General features: G+C 54.0%; 1 pseudogene; it reads left to right on the top strand.

Moving 5' to 3' along the window:
- The first annotated feature begins 4,583 nt into the window (after positions 1 to 4,583).
- LOC144135578 (U2 spliceosomal RNA) lies at positions 4,584 to 4,748 on the top strand (annotated as a pseudogene).
- The last annotated feature ends 5,524 nt before the right edge of the window (positions 4,749 to 10,272 follow it).

The following is a 10,272-nucleotide window of genomic DNA, read 5'->3' as shown; positions in this document are numbered from 1 at the left end:
TCCAAGGCTTCTTTTGGTGGACGTTGGGTGCCTGCTTGGACCGTTGGTCTGATTCACTTTCATGGGCAGTGTTGTGCTGTTGCTATATCTTTGCTGTTCTCCCGGCCGGTGGACTTTGGTTTGGTTCAATTTGGGCCGATGCTCATTCCTGGGTCCAGGCTCCTGCTCAGCCTTATGCTTCAGCGAAGTCTTTTGCTTCTGCTCAGTCTTTTGGTTCTTCTGCACATCTAAAAGAGGGCTGTGTGCGGCAATTTCTCCATCAGGATGGTGTCAGAGTGTGGCTTCATCAATTTTGCCTGTCTTTTCCCCTCTTTTGCTGTAATTCTTCGGTCTTGCCGGACAGTTCTTGACAATGGTGAAGTGTTTGGATGTGTCACAGACAATGCAGTGCTTTTTGCAATCGGCATGTCCCGGTGGAGGATTGCGTATTCCGCAATTATAGCAACTTTTCTCCTGCAGAGTGGGGCAAATGTCAGCTCGGTGTCTTGTTTTTAGGCAGCGTCCGCAGACCTGCACCACTGTTCGCAATGGTTTGCACCTGTATTTTATGCCGCTGAGGTAGACAAACCGTGGTACTGTTTTGCCTTCAAAGATATATAGACACCCCCCTTTGTGCCGAAAGGCCTTGCTTGAATGATGTTTATTTGTTGGGGATATGTTTCCGTGCAGTTTATCAATTCCTCTTCCGTTGATATCGATAAGGCGCCGGTAATGATGCCTTTACATGAGTTGTCTGGTGATGCTGCATACGCATTCATTGAATATTCCTTTCCTCCTAGATTGATTGCCCTGGATGTTGCATATCTGCTCAGTTAGGTCCGGATCCGGGGGGCTCAGAATAGCGATATTTTGCACCGGCTTGACTCTGACCCTGGCATCGTGTGTTAATTGGCGGCTGAGCTTGAATTGCAAAGCAGCAAGTAGTGACCTAGCGGAGTTGTTATGCAGCGTCACCCCTCCGCGTAGACGTATCAAGATCTTGTAATTATCATGCGGCAGCCTCGGTAATTTAACGGGGCGAGCTGGTCGTGATCTTAACGCAGGTTTGTTTGCTTCTGCCTTCGTTATAGGTTCCAATCGTTTTTTTTTTCGTGCGTCGATCATCCTGAACCATGGCGTGGCCTTAGGGTAGGCTTCAGTCTTGTCTCGTGTCGTCCAGTTGGAAAACGAGTTGGAGTACGGGTCGTCCTGCGGCGTCCCCTGCGGTAGGCCCTCCTCCGGTGCGTAGGTATTAGAAATTCCGGGGGTGGAGTCCTGAGTTTCTATGTCGGCAAGTTCGTGGACTCCCTCCGGTGCCGTCGGAAGCGAGCACGACCCGCTGTGCCTGGATGGCAAGGCAGCGGCGTCGGCCGTATGATGCGTTCATGTGGAACGCCGCTTCTCTCCTCCGTGCGCCGCCAAGGGGAATTAGGCTTTGTGCTGCGACTCCGCCTCGGAGGTTTTCATAAGCCTGCTTGTGCAAAATACAGTGTACTCACGGGCGAAGAAGTCCTCGCAAAAGGTCCGTTGGGTGTTCACGAAAGCCTGAGATAGGAATTTTGGGCCCTATGAAGGGTAATTGGTAGAATAAAGCAAAAAATTCGCAGAGCCTATGTGAAGCGCGTCCACTCCGCTCGGCTCCCTGGCTGGCCTTTAGCAGGCACTTCCTTTAGCGTGCACTGATATCGCACAGCATACGGGCGCCTTAGCGTTTGGCCTCTATAAAAACACAGCCGCCGCGGATGGGTTCGAACCCGGGAACTCCGGATCAGTAGCCGAGCGCCCTAACCACTGAGCCACCGCGGTGGGTGCCTGCACAGCGTAAAGGAAAAATTTGAGGGGAACTGAAAAAACTCCATCTCTGCAAATGTGCTTTTTTGTCGAAAAGCATATATCCTGGCTAGCCCATTCTAAGAAGGTAATCTGGACATTTTGGTTTGGTTTTATTGAGTTCAAGGTCTCAAGGTGACAGGCTATAAGAGACGGTGTAGTGAAAGGCTGCGGATAACATCGACCACCTGCGGATTTTACCGTGCACTGGCAGCGTGTAGTACAGGGGCCTCTAGAATTTCTCCTCTATCAAAATACGACGACGGATTGAACCTTAATCTTTCAGGTAGCCATAGGAACACAATACCCACTGGGCCATCGCGCCAGCTTCATTTCAGTATATGCGCATGACAAATTCTGAGCGGTTTATATAAAATGTAACTAAGGCCCATAATTCCTGGAGCAATCTACCTCTACATTGAATACCTACTGCTAATACTGATTTCTGTAAGACATCTCTTTACGTTAATTGGAACAGAAGCTTTCGAAGAATTGTGTCTGGGGGTCTTAAATTTGCAATTACTTCGCACAGCAGACAGGCGCCTTTTCGGCAGACGGGCGAAGTGCAGAGACTGGTGCCGGGGACCACGGGGCGAGGCGCTGCGCGTGCAGGAGTGCATTTAGAGAGCTCGGACCGCAATCGGCGCCAGCTTGCACGGCCTTGGTTTGTCGCTGAGCGCGGAGAAATCGGTGGCCATGGCCTGCGTTTCGCGCTCACGCGTGCACCTTGCACCACTGTCGCTGGACGGGACTCCGATTCCTTGGCGTAAATCGGTGCGGTACTTTGGACTAGACATTGACTGGCGTCTTTCCTTTCACCCCGCGGCGACCAAGGACTATCTGTCGATGAAGAGGATCAACGCCGCCGTGCTCAAGCTCACCGCTCGAGGCAAGGGCATCTCCTAGCAAGCCGCGCTGCGGATATACAATGCCGCAGCTTTGGAGGCGGTGCTCTATGCGCTGCCGCTCGTCACGGTGCGCAAGCCGTGCTGGAAGAAACTCGAGCTTCAGCACCGCAAGTCCCTGCGCGTGTGCCTAGGCCTGCCCAAAAACTCGCAGTGCGCCGCAACGTTGGCCGAGGCAGGAGCGTGGCCACTTGAGCTCGAAGCAGCGCGCAGGGCATTTAATCACATCGACCGGCTTCACCGCACACCGGACGGCGGCTCGCTGCTGCAGCGTATGCGCTCGCACCCGCGCTTACGAATGGGCTCGGCGCTGCTCGAGTATGAGCAATTGACACAAGGTCCACCCCCCTACAGCTCCTGCGCGCCCTGGCCTGCTGCCTCGGAGGTACAGCGAGAGATCGTCGACATTGCGGGAAAGCGGAGCACACCAATCTGTGCTGTGCAGCAGCTGGCCAGAGCCGTCATACACGAGGAGCTCCAGGACCATCTCCTCGTGTACACCGACGGCTCAGTGGCCCGCAACAGCTGCTCCCTTGCTGCGGCGGCCACCATCCTCGCCCTGCAACTGCACAGCCAGCAACACGCAGCCTTCCTGGGCTCCTCCACCACGGCGGAGTTGATGGGGATCCGGCTCGGGCTGGACCTGCTGCTCACCCTCGGCCCTCCACCGCCCAGGAGTGCTCTGCTGTGCGACTCCCGCGCCGCCCTCAGCCGCCTGCAGTCTAACGGCCGCGGTACCCCACTAGTGCGAGAAATTCGCTCGCGCATCGAGCGCCTCGCGCAGAGACGTTGTGCCGTGCGTGCACAGTGGGTGCCCGGTCACTGCGGCATCGCCGGCAACGAAGAAGCTGACGACCTCGCGACCGCTGCACACCAACTACCTGCCAGCGATCTGCCCCTTGTGCTGGAGGACGTGCGTGCGGCCATCCACGATCATCTCTGAAAGCAGCACCCCGACCCAGGCATCGCGGGAGGTGAGTGCATCGACAGTGTCAGCGGCCGTCGCGCACTTACACGGTCACAACGTGCAATCATCCTCCGCGGGCTCATTGGCTGCGTGTGGCACGGATAACGACGGGTGCGTCACGGAATCGCGACGAGTGATGTGTGTCACGGATGCGGCGCAGTGGAAACACTAGAACACCTGCTCCTTCGCTATGCCGCGTTCGCCGATGCTCGTCACGATATGCTCGCGGCCTATAGGGCGCAAGGCATACTACCAGACTCCATCAAGACGCTATTGTGGCCGCAGGGCAGTGCGGGCACTCGTGAGCGAACTTTGGCGAGCCTCTGTGCATTCCTCGAACGCACGGGCTTGACGTCCCGTCTGTTCTCCGTCTGGTAGTTACACGCAGTGACCGAACGCTCCGCGAGTTCTACCTTGAACGATTAATAACTGGACGCCCCACTCCAGTTGTAACCATCACAGTGCTGTGCGCGTGCGTGATTTAATTCCTCTAGTATAATCTAATCATGCGCACAACCTTGACACATTTCTTATTGTGTAAATAGTTTGTACCTATTACTTTTCCCCCAATCCTCTCTTCCTCTCCCCTCACCTCTTTCATTTCATTTATCCATTCTGCCTACTATCCTTTATTTCCGCTGCCCCAGCTCAGGTGCTTCAGTATCGATGGCAGATGCCGGGGCTAGAAAAATCTTCTTCCTTTTTACTATTGTTTTTAACAAAACCAGTACCACCTTCGCACAGCAGACGGGATACTTTCGATTTCGCCTCAATCAAAACGTGTCCACCGCGGCCAGGAAGGTTTATACTTCGTTGAGCTTGAGGAAAGGGAAGGCGCATAACTGGCTCCTGGCTCGGTGGACACCTAGGCGGCGCTTTCAGGCACGTAGCGGTGCTGCAAAATGCATTCTCTTTTGAGAAAGCGCTCATGTCTGGACCCAGTAGAGTATCTGTTACGGGTCCAATTGGACTTATTTTTGGAAATGTGGCGGAGAGTTTGAAGGATGCTTCACTCCCGCCATCGGTTGGTCCGGTATTGCTCTACCTCCGGGATCGGCCTTGTCTTTACTATCCTGTCTTTCTATCCCATCTTTCAACTCTCCTACTATCTGCACGTGGTAGCGATTGTGGCTCGGCTACGGCCAGTGAGCAGGCCTGTGCACTTTCCTTTTCATTCTTCCTGACAACCACAGACGGACAGACAGCCCTCTCTTCGCACTTTTATGTTTAGCAAAGTTTAACCCACAAACCATTTTTTTGGCTCATGTAAGAGTAAAGGTATCCACTTGATTAAAACTCTGATGTAGACTTCTTAGTGCAGTCTCATGCACCCCAGTTTCCGTCTTTTCTACGCACCGGTTTTTAATAACAAGACTGATACTCCCACTGAGGCTTGATTACAGTGTGCGTTGAATCGGATAGCATATTAAAGCGATATGTGTAGCGAGTGGATCACGGAGCGCTGTCGTCTTCTGACTAGTGAGAGGTCGGGTATCAAGTTTCCGCTGTCATTCATTCATTCATTCATTCATTCATTCATTCATTCATTCATTCAATCAATCAAGCTGCAGAGTACTCGTGTGAGACGAAGGAATTCTCGTTTGGGTTTGTTTGCGACCTGAAGTAGATGCAAATTTTAGCGCAGCTCTGTAGGTGCTTTCATTTTGCCATAATTTGTGGGAAAGAATTGGAGAACGCACAAGCTTCGTGTTTAAGAGTGGGACGCGAAAGGGTGTTACATTGTCGCCAAGGGGTTCAGGAACCCCACGCGCATTGTAGTTCAATTGAATTGGTTTTGGGAAAGGAAACTGCACAATATCTGTCTTCGCATCTCGACGGAAACCTGAACTGCGCCGTAAGGACATGGATAAAGGAGGGATTGAAAGAAGGAAGGAAGGAAGGAAGGAAGGGAGGAAGAGGTGCCGTAGTGAAGAAGTCCGGAGTAATTTCGACCACCTAGGGATCTTTAACGTACACTGACATCGCACAGCGCATGGGCGTATTTGCGTTCCCCCTCCATTGAAACGCGGCCGACGCATTCTGATTCGAACTCGGGTACTTCGGCTAAGTATCCGAGCGCCCTAACCACTGAGCCACCGCGGCGGGTCCATGCCCGTTGGACAACTTAAGGAAAGGAAATGACGCCTGTCTCACATGTCTTGGTGTACACCGGCACCGTTTCGTAAGGGAAGCAAAATGAAAGGAAAATTGGTGTTAAGGAAAGGAAATGACGCCTGTCACATATATTGATGGACACCCGAAAGGAATATTTCCGATGTGCGGTGCCGATAACTACAATAACTACGAGGACGCTGACGACTTTTTGACCGAACGAGCTGTATACGCTTTCGCGTAATAAAGTAAGACTCTTCTATAACTAGTCTGATTTTCATAAAGGTTGCTTTAAAATCAGAGAAAAAGATGCATAAATTTTGAACCTGCTGCACCAAAGCAGCTGAACGAACGCAGCCGCCGCCGCGAGAGGACGTCAGTGCATCGGCTCCGCCAATTTTTGGCTGGAGCCACGGATCTTCAACCGCAACCCCGTCAACACAGCCGCGTTTGACTTCCCGAAGTCGACAGCTACCTGTGCATACCTCTCGCATACAGGTGGGGCAAAATTTAGACCTTTTAGGGCCGATCTTCACTTGGGTATCGTGGCGGCGGCGCTAGGCCTAACGCTTACGCCGGCGCCCGGCCGGGAGTGAGTCGCCCACCCGCGGCAAGATGGCTTCGCCAAACCTACATTGTGGCTACTACCCGGACACCATGGCCTGGTCCGAGGTTCCAGCAAATCCAGCGCCTGATAGCCCGCACTCTGCGCCCATCAAGAACTTGAAGTTATTCAAGCTAGTGGAACACCGCTCCCGCAAGCGGAACGCTAACTCCAAGAAAGCGGACGCCACGTCGCCAGGCCGCTCAACACGGCACAACGCTGCTGCGCGCGCTGCAGCGCTTGACGGTGGGCCCCAGGGACCTGCTTGGAAACCAAAGCCGCTTCCGCGGCTTCATCCCGAGGACATCGTTATCATCCTGAAGCCCCGGGTGACCGTCGCTCTGAAGGATGTCTTTCAACATGGTGAGCTGGGAGCAGCGTTCGCGGCCTACCTGGGCACCAAGGCCGCAGCATCGCTCAGCCTGCTCCCGACATGGGAGCAAAACCTGATTGTGGCAGGCACCCGAGAGCCGCACGTCGCCGACAGGCTACTGCGGGACTTCGAACTAACAACACCGAAAGGCCAGCTCTCTATGTACGGCAACTTGAAGCTCACTGTTGACGTGTGCCGTGGCGTCATCACCGTGGCCAAGCACGAGACCAGTGAGTCCCTGCAAAACAAGATCCAGTGGCGTGCTGGAGAGCTTGCCGATATCCGCAAGCTTGAAACATCAGACGTCGCGGCGCTCACCTTCGTGGGCAAGGTGGTGCCGTGATACGTTCATTACAACTCAGAAGTCACATTTGTACGTGCATATAAGAAAAAGATCCCGGCCTGTGTGTGGTGCGGTACTGTGGGACACCGAGCGGACACATGCCCTTGCCCGGATAAAAATTGTGGCCTTTGTGGCCGTGCGGTGTCGACCGTCGACGGCGTAAAGACACCGCATGAGTGCACTCCGTCCTGTGCAGTCTGTGGGCAATCCCACGCCACCAACTCCCGGGACTGCACGGGGAAATTCAGGCAGCTCAAGGTGCCCGGCCGCAAGGCTAGGCGCCCAGAGTTCCCTGGAAAACAGCGACCTGGCCGGCAGCCAAGTCATCCCAATTCAGGTGCCGGTGGCGGAACGCCGCGTGGGGCTGACGCCATCGACAACAAAACGTCATCATCATCATCATCATCATCCTCGGTGAAGTCACCGCCCGGGAACAAGACTACGCCCCCACAGCCACCGCCCAGCGGCAGGAACGCTGGCCACTTCCCGGCGCTCAAGACAAATGGCGCTGCCGTAGTCCGGGCATGAGCGTCTGAACACGGCAAACAACAGGTGAGCAGCTGGGCTGAGATCGCCTCCTCCTCCTTCCATTCCCCCTCCTCCCCAGTTACCGTCTCCGCACTCGACGCGGAATACAAAAAACAGATCGACGTGCTCCGGCCACAGAATGAGCTTTTGCTCAACAAAATTCAAAATTTAGAATCAAAATTGGCGGCCGCCGCTCCGAGCCCACAGAACACGGACGCAATGGAAAGCGACGCGATCCCGCCTGCCCTCGTGACAGCCATCTCCGCGATGGAGGAGCGCATAACCTCTAAATTACGATCTATGATCGAGACCGCCATGGACCAAATCTTGACCAAGGTCATATCTGCCGTCCCCGCGGTAGTATCAAAACACATCTTGGACAACCCCCGCCTCCTCCATCGGACGGGGCCCATTAGGGACGTATCCCGTCCTTCAAAATTCAACCGTCTGATTATTGATTCGGACAATGAGGACAGCTGCCCCGCTCCTTTCATAATCACCCCCTTGATGGCGCAAGTAGCTGGCTCTGGGGCAGCCAATCCCTCCTCCTCCCCCTCAAGAATTTTAAATCATGGCGAGACACCTTAATCAAAGGAGTTCCGCCATCTACAATTCGGCCATATCAACTTCCATAACACAATGGAACTGTAGAGAATTTAAAAACCGCACTAAGCGGGCCAATTTCCGCCTCTACCTTGAAACCTTCGAGTCCCTACCAGCCGTGGTTGCCCTCCAGGAGCCAGGCCTGGGCGCCACACTTTCAAATTACACGACGTTCCAACAGGATCCCGCGTCTTTTCTTCTTGTCCACAAAGACTACACAGCAAATCTAGTGGATCTCGACCTCCCACTAGAGTACTCTTATGTAATGGTGACCCTCCTACCAGTCCGCCGCAGGGACCCACCGTTGCATATACTCAACGTGTACTGCTCTCCCAAACTAAAGCGAGTGACTTTTGCGGACCTCTTTAGCTGCGCGCTAAGAGTAGCGGGCCGCGATCCCCTGCTTATTGTGGGCGACTTTAACGCTCCCTGTCAGCAATGGGGGTATCGCAAGGAGGAGTCACGCGGGCGTAAGCTGGCGGAGCTTGCGTCCACGTTGGGCCTCACCTTCCACACGGACCCTGTCCACCCAACCCGGCTAGGAAATTCCGTGACACGGGATACGTGTCTGGACTTAACCTTACCTCGCAACATACAACACGCAGACTGGCTCAACACCGAGGAGACCCTCGGTAGCGACCACTGCATCATTAACACTACACTACGCACACGCCCCCTCAAGCGTCCCTGAACGCAAGCCCGTATCCGAGATTGGATGAAATTCAGGAAAAATTTTAACTCACTTGATAATACACCCATTTCCGCGCAAGGCTACACAGCATGGTCCCAACAGCTGCTGGCACACCTTTCCTCGCATGAAACACACATCCAGCTCTCAGAGGCGGTCACGGACGTGGATAACCACCTTCTACACCTCTGGGAAGCCCGTCGCAGCCTCGTCCGCTGTTGGCGACGCCAAAAACACAATAGAAAGCTTAAAGCTCGAATTTCAGAGCTTACCCAGAAAGCGGCAGAGTACGCGGCCCAACTCGCCGACTCCAACTGGGTAGATAGATGCAACACGGCCGCGCGACAAATGTCCAGCCGAAACACGTGGCGTCTCTTTCGAGCCCTAATCGACCCAACCCAAACACGAACCGAAACACAAAAACATTTGCAGCGAGCCATGTACGCTTTTCCCAGCAACACGACTCAACTGGCACAGAAACTTCGGGACCAGTATCTGTGTACAGCCCAAGACCCCCGTGGATCTGCGTACTCTTATGCAGGCAGAGAAAACACGGAGCTGGATCAACCTTTCCAGCTCCATGATCTGCGGGCGGCTCTCGCCAAAATGAAACGAGGCACTGCGCCAGGACGGGATAAGGTCACCGTCAAGCTTTTGAAGAACCTGCCCGACTTGGCATACCAGTCCCTCCTGGAATACGTCAATGCGATTTGGCGCGGGGACACCTCCCTGCCAATCGAATGGAAAACGGCTTTGGTTACTTTTATTCCTAAAGCTGGCAAACCAATTGACACAGATAACCACCGCTCCATCTCTCTCACCTCATGTGTGGGCAAACTAATGGAGACGATGGTGCGGGATCGGTTATCTACATATCTTGAACACAAACATGTCTTTGCGAGCACCATGTTCGGATGCCGCCCACACAGATCCGCACAGGATGTCCTCCTGCAACTCAATCGGGAAGTCCTTGACCCCCTCGAATGCCCCCATAATGACCGGGTAGTACTCGCCTTGGATCTTAAAGGGGCATTTGACAATTTAACACATGAGATCATACTCACTAACCTAAGTCACACCGACTGTGGCCTCAACACATTCCGATACATAAGCCAATTTTTAATGGATCGTCATTCCTACATTCGAATTCAAGATAGAGAGCATGGTCCTTACCTACTCGGCACGCGGGGAACCCCTCAAGGCGCGGTGCTTTCCCCGCTGCTCTTTAATCTGGCCATGATGCACCTGCCGGTCCAGCTGGGTGGTGTCGCCGGCGTGCAGCACGCCCGGTACGCCGATGACATCACTCTGTGGGCCACACAGGGCAGCACAGGGGACAT

This window comes from Amblyomma americanum, chromosome 5, assembly GCF_052857255.1.
Source record: "Amblyomma americanum isolate KBUSLIRL-KWMA chromosome 5, ASM5285725v1, whole genome shotgun sequence".
NCBI lineage: Eukaryota > Metazoa > Arthropoda > Arachnida > Ixodida > Ixodidae > Amblyomma > Amblyomma americanum.
Note: the sequence above shows the minus strand (reverse complement) of the source record. Positions and strands in the feature narration are given on the sequence as shown.